General features: G+C 49.3%; 1 long non-coding RNA gene across 4 annotated transcripts in view; it reads right to left on the reverse strand.

Annotated features, from left to right (window-relative positions):
* Positions 1-4,913: 4,913 nt before the first annotated feature.
* Positions 4,914-6,344, reverse strand: part of LOC108291636 — a 5,577-nt gene continuing 4,146 nt past the window's right edge. For 3 of the 4 annotated variants that reach the window (XR_005197333.1, XR_001819977.2, XR_005197329.1), the window contains exons 4-5: positions 5,399-5,583; positions 4,914-5,313 (exon numbers count right to left, since the gene is read on the reverse strand). This is a non-coding gene — a long non-coding RNA (uncharacterized LOC108291636). The remainder of the gene's footprint in view (positions 5,314-5,398; positions 5,584-6,344) is intronic. The other variant, XR_001819981.1, reaches the window with a different exon arrangement.

Genomic DNA, 6,344 nt, shown 5'->3' on the forward strand with positions numbered 1-6,344 from the left:
AAAAAAAAAAAAAAGAATTAAAAAAAATTTTTTTTTAGAGACAGGATCTCACTATACTGCCCAGGTTGGTCTCAAACTCCTGGACTCAAGTGATCCTTCTACCTCAGCCTACTGGGTAGCTGGGATTCCAAGTATGAGCCACTTTGCCAGCCACATCAGATTCTTAATGACTTCACCAGGCTCACCTGTCATCAGTTGTGGCCACAGAAGCAGAGGGGCCTGCATGAGTCATTCCGGTGCACACTATTGAGGCATCTGCTGGCCTCATTCCTCATCCCTAAATGTTGACTGAGCACATTCCACCCATCAGGCATTATGTTGGTATGCTTTTTCACTATAACGAGAAAAGGCTCATTTTGCTCCCTTTAGTAATGGGCACAGCAGCAGTGAATTTAGGGTCTCTCTCTCTCAAAAAAAAAAAAAAAAAGAGGCCATGTGTGGTGGTTCATACCTGTAATCCCACCACTTTGGGAGGCCAATTTGGGAGGATCACTTGAGACCAGGATTTTGAGACCAGCCTGGGAAACACTGCAAGACCCCATCTCTACAAAAAAATACAAAAACTAGCATGGCCTGATGGTGCCAGCTACTCACGTGGCTGAGGTAGGAGGATTGCTTGAGCCCAAGAAGTTGAGGCTGTAGTGAGCCCAGATAGCACCACTGCACTCCAGACTGGGCATAGAGTGAAACCTGTCTTAAAATACATAAATCAGTAATTAAAAATAGCCTGCCCATGGTGGCTTACACCTGTAATCCCAGCACTTTGGGAGGCCGAGGCAGAAGGATCACTGGAAATCAGGAGTTTGAGGCCAGCCTGGCCAACATGGTGAAACCCCATCTCTACTAAAATTACAAAAATTAGCTGGGTGTGGTGTCGCATGTCTATAATCCCAGCTCCTTGGGAGGCTGAGGCAGAGGAATCACTTGAACTCAGGAGGCAGAGGTTGCAGTGAGCCAAGATCATGCCACCGTACTTCAGTCTGGGTGGCAGAGCAAGACTCTGTCTCAAAAAATAAATTTAAAAAAAATTTTTTTAAAAAGGAAGAGGAAGGCTGGGCGTGGTGGGTCACACCTGTAATCCCAGCACATTGGGAGGCCAAGGCATGTGGATCTCCTGAGGTCAAGAGTTCGAGGCTAGCCTGACCAACATGGTGAAACCCCGCCTCCACTAAAAATACAAAATTAGCCATGCAGGTTGGGGCATGCCTATAATGCCAGCAATTTGGGAGGCTGAGGCAGGAGAATCGCTTGAGCCTGGGAGGCAGAGGTTGCGGTGAGCTGAGGTCATGCCATTGCACTCCAGCCTGGGCAACAAGAGCAAAACTCCACCTCAAAAAAAAACAAAAAAAGGAAGAGGAATCTTGGTCACATGGCCACACCTTATAAAAATTCAGAAAAAACTGAACACCCAAGCCTCATGGCAAGTCAGAATACTGGTCACAGTCGTGCCTGGAGGAGCAGGAATGTGGTTTGGAAACTGGAATATCATTCTCCACCTATGAGTTCTAGAAACAGATCTCTCACTTGCAACAGCAGCTTGATGTTCTGTGCTCCTAGGTGCTGCTGTTAAGACTTAATTGCTCTGTCTCTTCCTGTTTCTGCAACCAATTACTCTGTCTCTTGACACGCAGAACTCTCCCAGAAGGAAAACTGCAGGGCTCGGTGATCACTGCTATGAGTCCTGAACCGAGGTGATGGGTTAGGCCTATCAAGGCTGTCCTTGGGTGACTGAGCTTCCCTAGACCACTGAGCTGTGGTTGGAGGTGTGGGGGATAGGGAGCTGACAGGTGCTGACCAGCTAATCCTGGCTTGATTCAGCTGCCACCCTCACAACAGGGTCAGACGTTCATGTGAGACGTTCATAATTAGAAGCAGCATTGTAGTGGCCTCAGATGCCTGTTGTCTCCCCACTTCACTGGGCCTGGTATCCAAGGGAAAAGCTTCCTACTGTCCGTGGTCCCTGTGGTGATGGCAGCTTGCACAGGCTGCAGCGAACGCCCAGCAGTGAGAGCTCCTCACTTTAGTCAAATCACACCTCCCTGGGGAGGACTTCCTGTCTACTCAGTTTAAAATTCTACTCCCACCGGGAGCGGTGGCTCATGCCTATAATCCCAGCACTTTGGGAGGCCGAGGTGGGCGGATCACGAGGTCAGGAGTTTGAGACCAGCCTGACCAACACGGTGAAACCCCATCTCTACTAAAAAAGAATACAAAAATTAGCTGGGCATGGTGGTGCGTGCCTGTAATCCCAGCTACTCAGAAGGCTGAGGCAGGAGAATCGCTTGACACCTGGGAGGCGGGGGTTGCAGTGAGCCAAGATCGCACCACTGCACTCCAGCCTGGGTGACGGAGTAAGACTCTGTCTCAAAATAATAATAATGATAATTTTTAATATTGATTACATGTTGAAATGATAGTATTCTTTGAGACTCTGTCTCAAAAAATAAAAATAAAAAAAATAAATAAATAAAATGCCACTCCCTCTGCTGGTCCCCAAACATCCTGTTTCCCCACTTTATTTTTCCCTTAATGTTTCTCAAGCATTCTGCCTATTTTAGTACTTTGTTTTATGATTTGTCCTTGCCCTCTAAAATGTTAAGTACAAAGCAGGGATTTGCTCTTTTTGCCTGTTTTGTTTACCAGTTCCTGAATTGTGCCTGCATAGAACTGATGCTTGATATGAATGGAAGGAGGGGCGGGGAATCCAGTCTGGGTGGAGGTTCCGCAGGCAAAGGCTTCCTGAAAGAAGTGACCCAGGCTGAGTCAGCCGAGCCTGAGGCAGAGGATGCATTCCAGGCACACAGGCCAGGAAAAGAACATGTTCAGGAGCCTTAAGCAGAAGGCTGGCTGAGGCATGGGGTGCTTGTGTGAGAAAAGGGTGGACAGGAAGGCCACAGGCAGTGAGGAGAACGGGAAGTCCAGGCTAGAGGCTGAAGGCAGGGTCGGGTGAGGGTGGCAGAGGGCAGAAGGACCTAAGAGGCTGGGCCAGCAATGAGGACCACTTACGATTGGAAAGGAAGTTCCAAAGAGCGAGAAGAGCTGTCCTTATCAGCACTTCCTGTGTGCCAAGTGCTATGCTAAGAGCTTCTAACACATTACTTCACCGACCTTCACATCCAGCCTGCAACCACTAGATGCATGAGAATAGGGTAATAAGTGAGGGAACCCTCCACAAATCAACCAGTCTGGCTTAGTAAGGAAATGTTTATCCCAAGGGGCCAAGCCACAGGAAGTGGATATCTCTATAGCTGACACTCTTTTCCCCCAGTGTGGCAATCTCGCCTCTCTCCTTGTTTCTCAGTATTCTAACACCGTCACCTCCCATAGAACAAACTAAACAGGTGTAAGAGACCCCTGGGTTGCAGGATTGATGTAGTGGGTCAAGAAGACCATGAGAGAGAGAGAGAGAAGGTGAGAAATTAAAGAAGGGAGTGGGGTGTAGACACTGGTCCTATTAGCTGACAGGAACCTGCTTAGCAATGAGAGGGGTCAGTCAGTTTGCTAAGACAGGTCTACCAATTCAAGGCACCAACCAGTGTAAAACTTCACTAAAAATAGTGGACTCAGAAAAGGGGAGAACTTTGGCCCGCTTTCCTTTGTGGGGGAATGTGGTCATTTCTCACTAAAGGACAAGGGCCACAGTTGAATAAAACTGGCCAGAGAGGGGCTGCGACAGGTTGGGGGGGAATCTTCAAGAGAGTAAATGGGAGGTGTCAGGGGGTCCTTGGGTAGGAATTAAGGAGAAGGGCAACGCAGCCGTTCCCTCGCCAGAAACGGCTGGCAGAGTGGACTCTTCAGCTCCTGAGTGTCTCCTGCTGGAAGAGGTCATCAGAGGTGACTGACAACCTGGTTTCCCTCAACTCTAGTCACAAGTGATTTTTCATTTCTTTTCTTTTTTTTTTTTTGAGACAGAGTCTCACTCTGTTGCCCAGGCTGGAGTGCAGTGGTGCAATCTCTGCTCACTGCAACCTCAGCCTCCTGGGTTCAAGCAATTCTCCTGCTTCAGCCTCCTGAGTAGCTGAGATTATAGGCACCTGCCACCATACCCCACTAATTCTTGTATTTAGTAGAGATGGGGGGGCGTCTCACGATGTTGGCCAGACGGGTCTCGAACTCCGGACCTCAAGTGATTCGCCTGCCTCAGCCTCTCAAACTGCTGGGATTATAGCCGTGAGCCACCATGCCCGGCTTGGTCACAGTGATTTCTATTTTCAATTGAAGCAATGGGACCAACTGACTCCAACTTTTTACCATGGCCTTTGGGAGCATTCCTGTGTGTTAAATACTCCAGAAAAATGACGAAAGAGTAACATGTGCAGGTGGTGATATGCATGCACACTGAGCACATCACTGCGATCTTTGCGACCAAGATAATCCCCAAAGACCAAACCTATCTCATTCTAACAGAAGCCCCAACAGTTGGCATTGCCTGCCACCCGTCCCCCATCCCCAGCTCTCCAAAGGCAGCTGTTCCTCATACACTCCACTGTCTCCTCTGCTCAAAACCAACTCCTAAATCCATTCACCTGCAATCCACCACCTGAACTCAGGGAACTTGGATTTCTCAAGGACTCCAGCCCCTGCCTCCATCTCTAAGTCACTCCATCATAGTTTCTCTCCCAAAGACCTGGCTCAAATGTTCCCCTTCGCTCCTAAACCTGAATCCACCCAACGCCCAGATGCACTTGGGATTATGGTTCAACCCCAGTTGAACATTCCCCTAGGTGTGTATTAAGGGGAAAGTCTCAATGAGTGAGAATCAGAAGAACTGCCCTTGTGACCCACTTTCTCTACACCCAGCCTTGCTGGCACATGGAGATACTGATAAAACACACACACACACACAAACACACACACACACACACACACACACACACACACACACACACACAAATGAAAGAACAAGTAGCAGGGCATGTTTCAAGATTTATTAAGTGGGTGAGAGGACAATGGTCCAAAGCACAGAACAAGTCAACAGGACCAAATTCTTGGTTTTCAGAAGTCACACCAGGTGGAGGTGGGAGGACACAGAGGATGGCCATTGGATGGCCTGGCCTAGATGGAAGAAAACCAGTCTTTCTGGGTCATGGGTCTCTATGGCACTGGCAGAGCAGAGCCAGCTGAAGAGTCTTCAACTCTGGACCCCAAGTCTCCAGAGCCACAGGGCTTTTCCTCTGCCCACTCACACTGAGGGAAAAGTCGATCCATGTTGTGCTGGAGGCAACAGGGGCCAGAAGGTCTGGCCATGCGTCATGGGGTGACATCACTCATCACTCTTGGCTATGCCAGTATCTGCGATCAACCCCAAACAATCTAAAGGAGAAGTCAAATGAAGTCAGCAGCTTGGAATTTCCACTTTGGAAACACAGGCTGACTTAACCTCTTGGCATTCACTTACCATGAGGAGGTCCCTCCAGGGGAGCTGGGTCCGCAGGTCACTGTCCTGAGAGGCTCACTGCCTGCACCTCATGGGGTTTCCTCCAACAGTCTCCAGCCCAAGGTGACATCCCTGGAGTGAAGAGAGGCCACAGAGCAGGAGGCTACAAGTCCTTTGTCTCCAGTGTTCTGTCATCTTTCCTTAAGCTGATGTCAATGGGAATACCCCCAGTTAATCAATCAGGCATGAGTTGCCAGTTTTTTCATACCGAACTCATCTCAAAAAGGAATCTCAATGCTCTCAAAGAATAGCTAAAATAAAAACTGTCTTAAGAGTCTTGATGGGCAACCGAGCAGATGTGCAAGTGGCAGAGAGACAGCTGAAGACCTCTCAGGGTCCTCCCATGGATGTCCCACCTCGCCTGCTGGGAGCCAAGGACCACCCCAGCAGCCATTCCTCCATGCTCTCATTACTTGCCTGAACATCTGTCTCCCTGGTGGGACTGGACACACTTGTTCCCCCCAGCCTCAAAGGCCTTCTCACATTGCTACCCCTCCCTGGAATACCTTTCTACTGCCCATCACATCCCACTCCTTGAAAGACCTGCCCAGGACCATCAACTTCAAAGGGCTGCTTTTCTTTGAAAATCTTAAGGCAGTGACTATATGCCACCCAACATCATACTTCGTTAAAAATAATTCATGGGCCAGGCGCGGTGGCTCACGCCTATAATCCCAGCATTTTGGGAGGCTGAGGTGGGTGGATCACAAGGTCAAGAGATCGAGACTATCCTGGTCAACATGGTGAAACCCTGTCTCTACTAAAAAGACAAATATTAGCTGGGCATGGTGGCACGTGCCTGTAGTCCCAGCTACTCGGGAGGCTGAGGCAGGAGAATTGCCTGAACCCAGGAGGCGGAGGAGGTGGAGGCTGTGGTGAGCCGAGATCGCGCCATTGCACTCCAGCC

This window comes from Cebus imitator, unplaced genomic scaffold (assembly GCF_001604975.1).
Source record: "Cebus imitator isolate Cc_AM_T3 unplaced genomic scaffold, Cebus_imitator-1.0 Scaffold18, whole genome shotgun sequence".
Taxonomy (NCBI): domain Eukaryota; kingdom Metazoa; phylum Chordata; class Mammalia; order Primates; family Cebidae; genus Cebus; species Cebus imitator.